This window comes from Capsicum annuum, chromosome 7 (assembly GCF_002878395.1).
Source record: "Capsicum annuum cultivar UCD-10X-F1 chromosome 7, UCD10Xv1.1, whole genome shotgun sequence".
Taxonomy (NCBI): Eukaryota; Viridiplantae; Streptophyta; class Magnoliopsida; order Solanales; family Solanaceae; genus Capsicum; species Capsicum annuum.
In genome coordinates, this window is record NC_061117.1 from 178,508,126 (window position 1) to 178,523,069 (window position 14,944).

Genomic DNA, 14,944 nt, shown 5'->3' on the forward strand with positions numbered 1-14,944 from the left:
TTTTTTCATGTGGATATCCCAAAAAGACACATGTAGTGGCCCTTGGTGTCAATTTAGATATTTAAGAAGATAAAGTGGAGACAAAACATAAGCATCCAAAATATTTGAGATTAGAATAGTTAGATGTGGTCTTGAAAAGTACCTCAAAGTATGTCTTATTGATAAGAGCTTTTGAAGAAAATCTATTGATTAGATAGGCTGCAGCCAAAAAGGCATTTATCCCAATATTGAATGGGTAGATGTGACTTGAACAAAAGGGCCCAAGACATTTCTAGCAAATGTCTATGTTTTCTTTCTACCACACCATTTTGTTGTAGATTAGATACACATGAAGTTTGGTATTGAATCCCTTTAGAAATAAAATAATCTGGCTGAGTTGTTCCACTTCCTAACTCAAGAGCATTGTCAGACCTTGATTTGAAATTGTCTTTCAATTATTTGAGAATTATTAAAGCATTTGACTTATTACTTAACAAAAAGGTCCATGTTCCTCTACTAAAATCATCCATAATGATAAGAAAAAATTTATACCCACCATGTGTTGGTATGGTCCCCAAGTATCAATATGTATCCGCTCAAAAATACTTGTTGTTGAGATGTTACTAGTAGAAAAAGGTAAATCACACAAGGAGTATAAAAAATTTGACAAGAAGAAATGAAATGAAAAGGAACATTTCTCATATTATTCAAAGGCATATGCCCCAATCTATAATGCCGTAATTTGTCTTTTATTTTGAAATCAAACAAAGCAAAACATGAACTTAAAGCGAAATCAAAATTAAATTGAACAACCTATTATTAGAAACAAAATTAAAACTTAAACTAGGACTTGTGATTTTCTTGACTGTGGCATTTGAAAGAAGATCTGACGGGCTTGATTTGAGTATGTAAAGCCCTCTCTTTTCTCTATTAATTTTCAGTGGGATCCTTAGAGAAGGGCTTGAAACATGAAACAAGAAGTATGAGTAAATAACATATATTGATTGAGTTGTTTACATAATTTTTGTATAGACAATATATTGAATTTCAAAGAGCTTATATATAAAATATCGTGTAACACTAGATTTGATAGTGCACAGACTGTTCCTGAATGGGTTACTTTGACTTTATATGAATTAGGGAGACTCACCATGAGAGCTTTAGGTAAAGCTTTGATATTTGTCAAATTTGATTTATTGTGAGTCATATGCTGAGTAGCTCCACTATCTAATATCTAAGAGTTACTGTCAAAGTTAACTATGTATGCATAAGAATTGAAAAACTTAGCTTTACCTGCAAAACTCATGCTGGCAGAAGCTTCAGGAGTATTTTTATTATGTTTTGCAGTCTTGATTTTCTGAAGAAGCTCTAACAATTGTCCCATATTTTCCTGCGTCAAGGACCTGATGGTTGGACCATTACTGCGTACATGTTCCTCAGCAGTGTCAAAACTGTTGTTGGCTTGAGTATTTTTTTGATATTTTCTTTACTTTGTGAACTTAAAATCAACAGAAAATACATGAATTTTGTAGCATTTGGCCATTGTATGACCTGTTTTCATCTTGAATTATGAGTTAATAAGCTTTTCCAATAGAAGACAAGAGAGAAGACATCAATATATTGCTTCTCACGCCAATGAAAGCATCATTCAATTCCATCAAGAATTGCAACATTCTTTCATATTGGTGTGCCTTTCATCCTTTTTTCTTAGCACCACACTCACAAATACATAAGCAAACAGAAAATATATTCAAGGCATCCAATTTATCCTATAAGCTTTTCAATTTAGTGAAATAAGTTGAAATACTTGTGTTTACCTGAGTGGTTTCACTAAACTGTTTTTGAAGTTGAAATTACTTGGCTCTACTTGTCTAATCAATCTTTCTTCAAGATCCTTCCATAGATTCTTTGGACTGCTGGAATATAGCATCCTTTTTGCAATTTCCTTTGAGAGGGAGTTCAGTAACCATGACAGGACTACACCGTTACACCCGTTTCAAGCACTGTGCATATTAAAATTTGGAGAAGGAGCAACCAACAATTCATCAGTAAATTCTAATTTCTTTTTGGCTGAAAGAGCTATTATTATTGACCTTCTCCAGTCTTCATAACTTTTTCCATTAAAAATATTGGAAGCGAGATTCATCCCTGAGTAATTCGAGGGATGAAACTAGTAAAAATGACTTTGATCAACTATCTTAATTGTATGAGGTGCAACAGTTGGAACAACACCATCGACTTGTGTTGTCTCTGCTATTATATCCGAGTGTTGAGCAGTGCTGGTCATGATGAAAGATTAAAATAAATGCGAGATAAACAAGAAACGAAAATTTAAATTTGAAACAAGGTGGTTGGAATCAACTTTGCTCTGATACCATGAAAGAATTGAACGAAAATAATTATGAAAAAAAAACACAAAAGTAATTGGAAAACTCCGTTTCTTTTTTTAATGATCAATTGCTTTGTACAATATCCTATATATACAAGTAAAGAATCAAAATGAAGACTCCTAATAAGGTACAAAATAACTAAGGAGATACACTTCTAAACAAGGTAGGAAACTAAGGGGATAAACTTCTAAATAAGGTAGAAAACAACAGACTTCTAAACAAGGTAGGAAACCAAAAATTTAACTAGAGCGTACAAAACGAATATGGTAATATCTGCATAAAATAATATGTACAATGATCTGCTGAAGTTGAACGAAATCATCATCGTTAAATCAGGCCCAAGTCATGTAGTCCATCATCGAATAATGTTAAAGTTGCAGCAGAACTTTACTTAAAACAGGTGAATGAAATGAGTCAACCAACCCGATCCAATGAACAAAATACAGTACAATTCCAACAATTAGCGCCGAAAGTTCATAGCTAATTTCATTTTATTATGATAATAATTTACTCACACTCAATATTTATATCAAATTATAGTAGTTTATCCTAGGTAAGTGATTAAGTTTTGATAAGAAAACATATTAAGTTACTGTAATTAAGTGATGAAAGTCAATCTAAAACACACTTGTATATTTATTGTATATAGTGTAAATAATGGATATGCGTAATAAGTTTTTTCTAATTAGAAAGGGCAGCAAGTGAAATTCTTATCATATATTAATAGGAGAAATTTTTATTCAAACTTGAAATCTTGACATTAATTCCCTTCAACCAAGTTATGGATAAAAATATACTAGATGTAATTTTCAGAAGAGAAAAAAAAGAATTTTTACATAAATAGTTAATCATAATGTCATATTTACTGTTAACTTTTTTTAATCAATAAATTAAATTAAAATCATTGAGGTTTGATAGCTCATTTAGTTTCGAGTAACTTACTATTGAATTAAAGTCAAATGTTAGTTGTTGTTCTATCGTTAATTAGTTTCTTCAAAGGCTTCAATCACTAAGGGGCCGTTTGGTTTGCGGTACTAAAGTTAATAATTTCGAGATAATATAATAATCTCGAAATAAAAATTTGAACCACTCATTTGATTATAAATATTTGGGATAACTTATCCCTGGACTAATAATTAGTCCCGGGATAAGTTATCCACCCAGTTGGTGGGATAACAATCCTAAGACTATTTTTCTTTGGTATAAAATTATACAATGACTAAAATATCCTCAAAACCTATGATAGTATTTTAATTATGAATTTTAATAAAAATTAAATACTTAATAATTTTGACATAAATTTTTTATTTACATTAAAAACTTATTAGTAATATATAAGAATTTATCAAAAATTTAAATCTAAAATTCAAAATTCTTATTCTATCATTATCTTCAATTATCCGCTTTCATTGATCCGCCTTACATAAAAATATCAACACCATTGTTGAATTACATATTTTAAATTAAATAATTTTTTAATCACTTGAAAATTGATATGGTATATACAAAATGAATTTTAATATATTATATAAGTGATATGTGTTTAAATGAAATTAAATAAACAGTAAATCCTCTTTTACTTTAACAAACTTAAGTTGGGAGTTTTTATTTTAAACTAAATAAGATGTAGTAAGATTTTTTTAAAAGACATACGACATAATCATGGAAAGGCACATGGAAAAAAATTAAAGCTAAATAAGACGAAAGTTTTATTTTTGAAATACACACGATATAATCATAAAAATGCGCACATACTAAAATTAAGCTAAATAAGATGAAAGTTTTATTTTTAAGAATAAATATTTAAAGTTTGAAAAGAAATTATATAAAAAAAAAGTTAAATAAAATGGAGGGTATTTTTGTAATCACTTAATTTATTATTAGAAATTATACCATACGTATTATTTTGAATACGACAAACCAAACACTCAATAAAAAATAATCCCATCATAATTTATTTTCAAACCAAACGACTCCATAGTACAAGAAGTCAATAATTTATGTAGTACATTTTCATTTCTGTATGACCCATTGTCAAAATTCAAGGTCACCTTTCTATCATTTATGTGTAATGTACCTACTTATAGGAAAAGAGACAGAATACGACATAGTTTGTCTTTGGGCTTACTGAAAAAATCATCCTAGCTTTCCATGCAGTTTGTAGTTCTTTTGCAATAATTAGGGACCCATATGATTATAGATTTTTCAAGTAGTTTTTCAAAAAAAAAATTTGATAAATAATGTTTGATTATATAATTTATTATTATTTGACAAATAATTCAAATTATCACTATTTCGTCTATAGGAGAAGGCCGATGAGCCACAACCACTATCGGGCGTGATGCAGGTACTATGACGTCGGATAATGTCCGTTGGTATTTTTAAAACAACACATGTTGGGAAAGGTTGGGTTTATTGCCAACAAACTTCTAACGATACTATAAGTACTCTCTATCTCTTCTAAAATACGGTACGAATGACTATTTCCTTCAATTCTTCTCTAAAAACTTGTAAAAAAACACAATTTTGTTCTTTCGACAAGTTTAAATTAATTGCTAAAAGTTGAACGAAAGAAACTTTGTAAATTTTGGAGGAATCTGTCATCGCTGCAACAAATAAAGGGAGACCAAAATTTCTCAAGGAACTATTCTATCAAAACTAGACTATTTACTTTTCTATTGTTGAACTCCATATTTTAATAGCGAAATTCTTTTCAGATCTTAGGACTATTTAGTGGAGTTATGATTTTACTAAGAAGGTAAAAATAAAAAGAAATACATACACAAAGAAAACAAAGGGATCTTTTCAAATGTGATTTTTCACAAGAAAATAAGGGACCTTTTCACAAATAGCTGATCATGTTCGCTATTTATTTTTACTAGTTGATACATATAAATTATATACTAATTATATATATGATTATTATACAGAATTGCTCACACATAAAAGACGAATAGGTCTGCAGCTATTTATTTATTTATTTATTTATCTATCTCTATAATCTATAATCTATATCTATAATATATTAAAAGTGGGAAGACCCATAGAAAAGTGATTTGAATTTTTTGCCCTTCATTAAAAAATTCTGCAATAGATAAAAACGTCTTTTTATTATTGTAAAATAAAAATTAAAGCTAAAAAATTAATTAAAATTTAGTTCTTAAACCTTTCCTTATTTAAATTAAGTACCAAAAATTTAGAAATTTTAAATCAATTAAAAATTGTATCATTCATTAAAATTTAGTTCTTAAACCTTTCCTTATTTAAATTATGTACCTAAAATTTAGGAATTATAAATCAATTAACAATTGTATCTTAAATAAAACTTTAATAAATTGGTAATAATATTTTGGCATTTTTTTTCTTCACACTTTTGAATCCTCAGTCCTGTTTTTAACCAAAAAAAAAAGAAGAGTTTTGTTTACAATTAAATTACCTTATATGTAAAAAAAAAAAAGGACTTCTATAAATTCTATTAGAAGTTGACGAGCCATAGAATTTAGGGTCTGAAATTAACGTAGAATTGCAAGGCCTCCGAAATTAATATGGCTCCTCATAGCATGACATTAATTAATTTCTACTTTATTTCTAGTACTTCGTTACTGAAAACTGTTTTGCTTGTGATTTCCTGTTGATCGATAGATGTCACTCAATCTTGAATTCTATCATACACAAGCATCAACCCATGTTTCTGTAGTTTCATAAAAGGCTGCACAACTCATCTATAATATTATATTTCCTCTTCGATTTCTTCGAAATAAAATACATACATGGTTGCAGCTTCAGCATATTTGGCAATTATTCTCTCCATAAAGCTAAAATTATCATGATTGGATTGTTTAATCTTGGTCTAAAGATTAATTTCTTTGAACATCTTAACAGCGCATTAGATACATTGGAGTATTAAATCCCTTAATTGAAGCTAGCCCGACTAATTTAAATTTATATTAATTTATTGTTGCTATTCTTAAGCAATATATATTTATGTACTAAATATGCTTGCATATTTTATATTGTAGGATGCAGTGGTGGCATACACAATGCATTCATGGGAGAAAGATGCTAGACTATTCAAAGTGGCATTGATGAAAAAAGCTCACTTACCTCAACTTTGTATTATTATTGAGACTTCTGCCGACTACCTCTAGAACTTCTGAACAACCTTTGGGAGCAAGAATAACTTACATTCCCTCTTTGAACACTATATTGAGGAAGACATTGTCTTTTGATCCACAATACTCATGAAAGAAAGGTACAAATATACACATTGTTGGTTTAACTTATATGCACCCACAATAAAAAGTAGTACGAGTCTTTATTTTTTATAAATTTTATCAAGTATTAGTGTATCTAATCAATATATAATCAATGTGTAGATATTATTATTGAGTATACATCAACAAAAACTACAAACTATTACGGCTAGGCAGGAGAAATTCTTTCAGATTACTGGCAAAAATGTTAAGATTCCTTTTTTCCTCTATTTTGGATGATCAAACTTGGTATAATATAGGCTATTGTTTAAATTTTGTTCATATAAAAAGTTTTATTATTGAAAATTAGGATATATTTTTTTATTATTACTTTTTTGATAGTTTTGTGAATGAAGTTGTCAAGCTTTGAGTCGGGGGTCTATCGAAAATAATCTTTGTATCTTACAAAGATAGTGATAAAGTATGTACTCTATCCTCCACAAATTCCACATATGAGAGTATAATGAAAGTTATCTTGAGATTGAAGGCATAAGTATTATCGAATCATAATTTTTATAAGTTAGTCGAGAGTATATCGAAAATAATCTCTTTACCCTACAAAGATAGTGATAACGTATGTATTCTCTGCTTCACAGACTCCAAATATTTGATTATATTAAAAATTATCTTGAGATTGAAGGCATAACTATCCAAACATAATTTTGATAAGTTAGTCGAGTCTATCGACAATAATCTCTCTATCCTACAATGATAATGACAAGGTATTATACTCCACAAACTACATATATGATACTATATTGAAAATTATCTTCAGATTGAAGGCATAACTATTGAATCATAATTTTTGTAAGTTAATCAAGGGTCTATTGAGAATAATATTTGTATCTATAACGGTAGTGACAGGGTATTATCCTCAACAGACTACATATATGATATTATATTAAAAATTATCTTTAGATTAAAGGCATAATTATTGAGTCATAATTTTTGTAAGTTTGTCACATATTTTTATTTTTCTTCACTGACATCAGATGTTGAAAGATCGCAGTGTTACCAAGCTTTGAGTTGATGATCTATCGCGAACAATCTCACTATCCTACAAAGATAGTGACAAGGTATATAATCGATTCTTCACAAACTCTACATATGAGATTATATTGAAAATTATCTTGAGATTGAAGGCATAACTTTTGAATCATAATTTTTGTAAGTTAACTGAGTGTCTATCGAAAATAATCTCTCTACCCTATAAAGGTAGTGATAAGGTATGCATTGTATCCTCCACAGATTTCACATGTGAGATTTTATTGAAAATTATCTTGATACTGAAGACATAACTATTGAATTATAATTTTTGTAAGTTTGTCAATTATTTTTATTTTTCTTGAATGATTTTTCAAACAGTAGTTGTAGTACTATGTACAATATCATTATCGACAACAAGAGATTGATTATGATAGTGCAACCAAAGCTAGAAAAGGTGCCTACACTAACAAATTTATATATGAAGAGATATTATGTGAGATGTTTTGATAATGATAGAGCAATCAAAGTGACAAAGATACGCACATCAAGAATTAAGTTTATGAAGAAATATGTTGTAGCATTTAGCGCATTGTGTAGTAAAATTTATTTTTACCATTTAAATAAATTTTATATTTATTTTAATGTCACTTGCTATTTAATTTCATATAATTTGTTTTCTTTATATAATATTTATTCGTATCTATAAAATAGATATAACATTTATGTTAATGCTAATTTGTATTTTTTAATAATTTTATTTTCTTATATATAATTTTATTGATTGACGCGAGACACACGTGCAAAGCACGTACCCTAATCTAGTTTATTTTAAAAAAGAAGAAGAGAGACTGAAGAGTTAACTTGATTTTAATTTACAAGTAGAATGCATAGCCAAAGAAAACATAAGGGATTTACAAGAATGATTCGGATATGAGTGGTTTCAAAGTTTTTACCCCGAATGTCCAAATGGCAGAGACACTTGAAGGGTGTAAGTGTCAACCGATAATTTTTTATCAAAAAATTACACTGTATTAGTAGGTAAAATATTTTTTCATGTATATAGATTACATGTTAAAACCTTTTAATTTCTTTATAAATTTACCTCTTTATATTTTGATACTTTTTTGTAGAAATTTTGACTACACCATTAAATTATCGCATAAACGAAAGTTCAAATCTATCAATTTTCGAGATTATTGGGCTTAATTTCTTGAAATAAAATCGGGTAAACTATATAAATGACCCTTATAATGGGTGATTTCATTTTTTATCACTCATAAGAATGGTCTTATAAAACTAGCCTCCCTTCTTTTTTTGATATAGCACAATTACCTATTTGTCCCTCAATATCTCAAATATTTCTGAACAACTCTATACTTATTTATCTTTCAACTTTTTTTTTTCTCTTTTTTTATTTTACTCTAATTTTTATCTTTTTTTTTCTCTCTCTCTCTCTTTTTTTTTTTTAGTTTTTCTCAATCCTTACTTATTTTTCCTTTTCTTCTCTCAACTTCTATATTTTTTTCAAAAAAAAAAAAAAATCTTTTTCTGTTTTACTTGATTTTTTTTATTTCTTTTTTTCTTTTTACTTTTTCTCAATGCTTACTTTTTTCCCTTTTCTCCTCTCAACTTCTATTTATTTTTTAAATTTTTCCTCTTTTTTATTTTTTCTCTTTTTTCCTTTTAAAATTTTTCTCAATCTTTATTTTTGTTTTGGCTCTTCTTTTATTTTTTCTCAATGTTTTTTTTCTTTTCTATATATATATATTCTTTGATTTTTATTTTTTAATATTCATTTTTTTTTATAATTTTTATAATTTTTTTTCTTTTCTTCGATTTCTTCCAATCAAGTTACACCCTATGAGCAAGAGTTGACACTATCACATTGTAGAGGCAAGACTTATGAATTTCAAATAAAAAGTTACATTTCATGGCAAGAGTTGACACTATCATATTGTGTTTTGATTTATGAGATGTCCTAAACTCTTACCTTAGAGATAAGTCTTAGCTCAAGGACTTTCAAACAATAAATTATGCTCCACAGACAAGAGTTGACTCTACCACATTATGTTTTCATTTATAAGATGTTCTACAACTCTTGCCTTAGAGGCAAGACTTAGCTCAAGGACTTTCAAACAACAAATTATGTCCCATGGGCAAGGGTTGACACTACTACATTATGTCTTCATTTATGAGTTGTTCAAGGACTTTCAAATAATAAATTATGCCCCACGGGCAATAGTTGATACTACCACGAATTCTTGCCTTAGATGCAAGACTTAGCTTAAGGACTTTCAAACAACAATTATGCCCCAAGGGCAAGAGCTGACACTACCACGTTATGTCTTCATTTATGAGATGTTCTACAACTCTTGCCTTAGGAGTACGACTTATTCCAAGAATTTTCAAACAAGTTACATACATACATTGGGCAAGAGCCAATACCAACACATTATATTTTTTACTTATGAAATGCTCTATAACTCTTGTCTTAGAGGTACGACTCATCCCAAGACCATCAAACAACAAATTATTCCCCATGGACAAGAGTTTAAACCACCACATTGTGTATTGATTTATGAGATGCTTTATAACTCTTCCCTTAGAGACAAGACTTAAACCAAGGACTTTTTAAGCAACATGTTGTGCTCTATAGGCAAGAGTTGACATTACCATATTATGTTTTGATTTATGTGATATTCTATAACTCTTTCCATAGAGACAAGACTTAACGTACCGATGGACTTTGGAACAACAAGTTACGCCCCATGGGTAAGAGTTGACACTATCACATTATATTTTGATTTATGAGATATTTTATAACTCTTGCCTTAGAGGCAAGACTTGGCCTGAGGACTTTTAAACAACAAGTTATGCTCCATGGGAAAGATTTGACACTATCTCATTGTGTCTTAATTTATGAGATATTTTATAAATCAAGGACTTTCAAAAAACAAGTTATGCCCCGTGGGTAAGAATTGACACTATCACATTATGTCTTGATTTATGAGATATTCTATAACTCTTGTCTTAGAGACATGAATTAATCCAATGGACTTTTAGATAACAAGTTACACTCCATAGGCAAGAGTTGACATGTCACGCCTCAAATCCTATTGGGGCGGACTGGCACCCGTAATTGAGAAGGCCCGAGAGAACCAGCTCATAACCTTATACTTCCCATGCATACCTCTATGACAACCCAAAATTCAGACAACATCATGTCGCATATAAAAGAAAATAATCACCTGTATAAGCTCGAGCATACATACATATATATATATATATATATATATATACAATACTTGGCCATTGGAGCCATCACGTCTATTAAAAAAATACCACCTTGATTGTACATTAGGCCTACAAAGCCTCTAGACAATACACAGAGTTAAACTAAGGTTGGGACACACCCCACCATATAACTAACTTCTATACAATACCAAAACTGTTCGGATATGACACGGAAAGCCCCGAAGCAAACTGGAGCTCACAAAAAACAGCTGGATATCCTGGCTCTTACTTGTGCGGTGTATGAGCTGAGGTACCTGTGCCTGCAACATGAAATGCAGGTCTCCTATGGGGGACGTCAGTACGAAATATGTACTGAGTATGTAAAGCTGTAGATAATAACATATGATATAGGAGCTCAATAGAAATCAGAAACAAGTGAATAAATCATAATAACAGTGGACCACACTTGGTAGAACTTGTGACAACCTATACATTATATTTATTCAATCACTTTACCTTCGTTCTTATTATCTTTGTAATCATTACTGTACTGTACTGTGACTTTTAGGCTGCCTCCAGTACATATCAACTGGGATCGACCCATGATAGGCTTATGCCCCTGGGATACCACCCATAAACACATAAATAGGGATCGACCCATGATAGGCTTATGCCCCTGGGATACCACCCGATAAGAGAGAACTTCTATCATTTAGTTCAATTAATCTTTGAGATTGTTATTTCGGTCGCCAACGCATTTTTTATACTTTAAAACAATGATACATCAATAAGAGACATATAAATAGACCATCAATGCAATAACAATGAAGTAAGAACTCATTGGCACATCAATGAAGTGTTTGAGAGTCATCAATGCCATAACAATGAAGTAGGAACTTATTGGTATATCAATGAAATGTTTTGGAGTCATTAATAGCACATGGATCTTGTTTGAGTAACCGGATATCTTCTAACATTCATTAATGCAATAAACATGTAAGATTTGGAAGACAAGTAAGTATTGGAATGTCTTGACATCTTGTAGGGTGGAAAAAAGTTCATTGGTAATGTAGGACATCATACAAAACCATTATGGATCACATGTTATTGAATAACTTTGGAAACTTTCTTAATAGAACAATTGTTCACTTTCATGCCAAAGATATGGTATAAAGTATGCTTTAAACACCTGACTGTCAACCTTCAATACTAGTCCCAAATGGACTTCTCGTCTTTTCGGATTACTTATCTACAATGAACATATATAGCAATCTAGTATTATCAACCAAATGTCACAATTCAATTATTTGAATTTACCAAACTAGTGGTTAAGTAGTAAGCTTTAATTACACCATAAAGGGTGTCACTTTAACCCTCTTATACTCCAATTACATTCACATGCCTTGCATATTCATACAACATCCTCCAATATCAAGTTTGGATTCATTTATCCTTCCAACCAATCCATTAAACCAAATTGAACCATAGACATAAATAATCATCAATTCAATAGTATATCACCATATCCACCTTCCATAACTTAATTACCATATCCACCTTCCACAATTCAATACAGCCAAACCATGCAAAATAGTCCATAACCCTATTTCCATTACCTTTCAATAACAACTAATACATATAATTCTCTATCACACATATACATATGGAAAAGAACAAAGGCAAATAATATTCATACCTTAGAATTCACCTCTTGATTATGCAATCCTGTTTGCACAAATAATATGTGCCGTTCGAAGCTCTTGAGATGACAAACGCAGTTATCAGATTACTTTGGAATTTCTATGGTTGAATCAAAAGTAATTTAAAGGTCAAATTTGTCTAGGGTTTGTTCTTTCTCAAAGATTGATGATGAAAATAAGTTTTTGAACTTATATACATCTATATATACACATATTCCCATCCATAATATAATAGGAAATGACCAAAATACCTTTAAAATTTAAATAATGTCAAATCTGTCCTTTGGTGGACTGTTTTGGTAAGCTAAAGTAGATCGACCATAACTCTTTGCTCCGATATCAAATTTGGGTAAAATTGGTATCGTTGAAAGGATAATTCAAAGGGCTTTCATTTCATATAAAGTAGGCCACCCAGTTCGTCCTGTATAAGGAGTTATGGTTGTTTGAAGTTGACCCTAAAAATCTATTTTGATAGGCTGAAGTAAAACAAGTATAACTCCTTACTCAGACGTTAGATTTGGATGAAACCAATTGCATTGGAAAGAAGACTCAAAAATATTTCTTTTCATAGGTCGCATATCTCTCAGTTCATTATATTAAGGGAGTTATGATCGTTCGAAGTTGACCCAAAAATTCGGCTGGCCTCAGTAATTTGTGTGCAGGAAATTTTCCTGAACATTTACTATTCCCAAATATCCCGACCACCGTTTTATAGTTTCGAACGTGCTTGATTATATTCGAAACCTATCCGTTTTTGGAAATATTTATATCGTTGGAAAGCTTATTCAATAACTTTCGCATGGAACCATCGACGGGCAAATTTCAGTGTAAATAAAATAAAAAAATTAATTCCATATAAATAAGACCACTACACGTACTTGCATAAGCCAATACACGTACTTGAATACGGGGTGTTACATCCTTCCCCCCTTTAGGACATTCGTCCTCGAATGTTAGCGTAGTTATTCAACCAAAACAAGTTCAAGTCCATCATTAATATTCACATCATCACATAAATACTATGCATATATAAAAAAAGAATTAATTGTTAATGTTCTAACTCCGTTTCTTGAACTTCCTCTTCATCTTTGAACAAATGAGGGTACTTAGATTTCATTGCTTCCTCAGCTTCCCATGTAATCTCTTCCCTTTGACGATTTCTCCAACGTACTTTCACAGATGCTATCTCTTTATTTCTCATCTTCTTAACTTGGCGATCTAGAATAGCAATAGGCACTTTCTCATAGGTAAGATCTTCCGTAACTTGAACATCCTCAGTAGAAGTGATATGTGATGGGTCTCTGATGTACTTTCGAAGCATTGACACATGAAATACCAGATGTACTGATGAGAGCTCTTGGGGTAGCTCTAATTCATATGCAATTTGTCCAAACCTTCGAGTGATCTTATATGGGCCTATATAATGTGGACTCAACTTCCCTTTCTTGCCAAATCTCATTACCCCTTTCATTGGTGATACCTTCAAAAATACCCAATCACCTATAGAAAACTCTAGCCCTCTCCTTCTACTATCTGCATATGACTTGTGTTGACTTTGGGCTATTTTCAGTCATTGCTGAATTACTTTAACCTTCTCTATGGCTTGATAAAGAAGATCTGGTCGAGCAAAAGAGTTTCACCCACTTCGAACCATCCTATTGGTGATCTACACTTCCTTTCATATAAAGCTTTATATGGTGCCATTTTGATACTTGAATGATAGCTATTATTGTAGGCAAACTCAATAAGAGCTAAATAATCATCCCAGTTGCCCTTAAAATCTATTACACAAGCTCGTAGCATATCTTCAAGTGTTTGGATGGTACGTTCTGCTTATCCATCTGTTTGAGGGTGAAAAGTTGTACTCAACTTCACTTGTGTTCCCAAACACCTCTGAAAAGACTTCCAAAATTTTGCGGTAAATTGGGTTCCCCGATCTGATATAATAGAGATTGACACTCCATGTAATGGACTATCTCTTTAATGTACAGCTTCACATACTCTTCAACTGTGTAAGTGGTCCTAACTAGTAGGAAATGTGCGGATTTGGTAAGCCTATCAACAATCACCCATATAGAATCAAACTTTCGGGATGTACGAGGTAAACCAATAACGAAATCCATGTTGATCATGTCCCACTTCCATCTTGGAAGATCAATGCATTGCATATAATCTCTGGGTTTTTGGTGCTCGACTTTAACTCTTTGACAATTTGGACATTCAGCTACAAATTCTGCAATGCTCTTCTTCATATCATTCCACCAATACATATCTTTCAAATCTTGATACATTTTGGTTGATCCTGGATCAATGGAATACCTTGAACAATGTGCCTTTGTCATAATATTCTTTCTTAGCCCGTCAACATCCGGCACACACAATCGGTTTTGACACTGAAGTA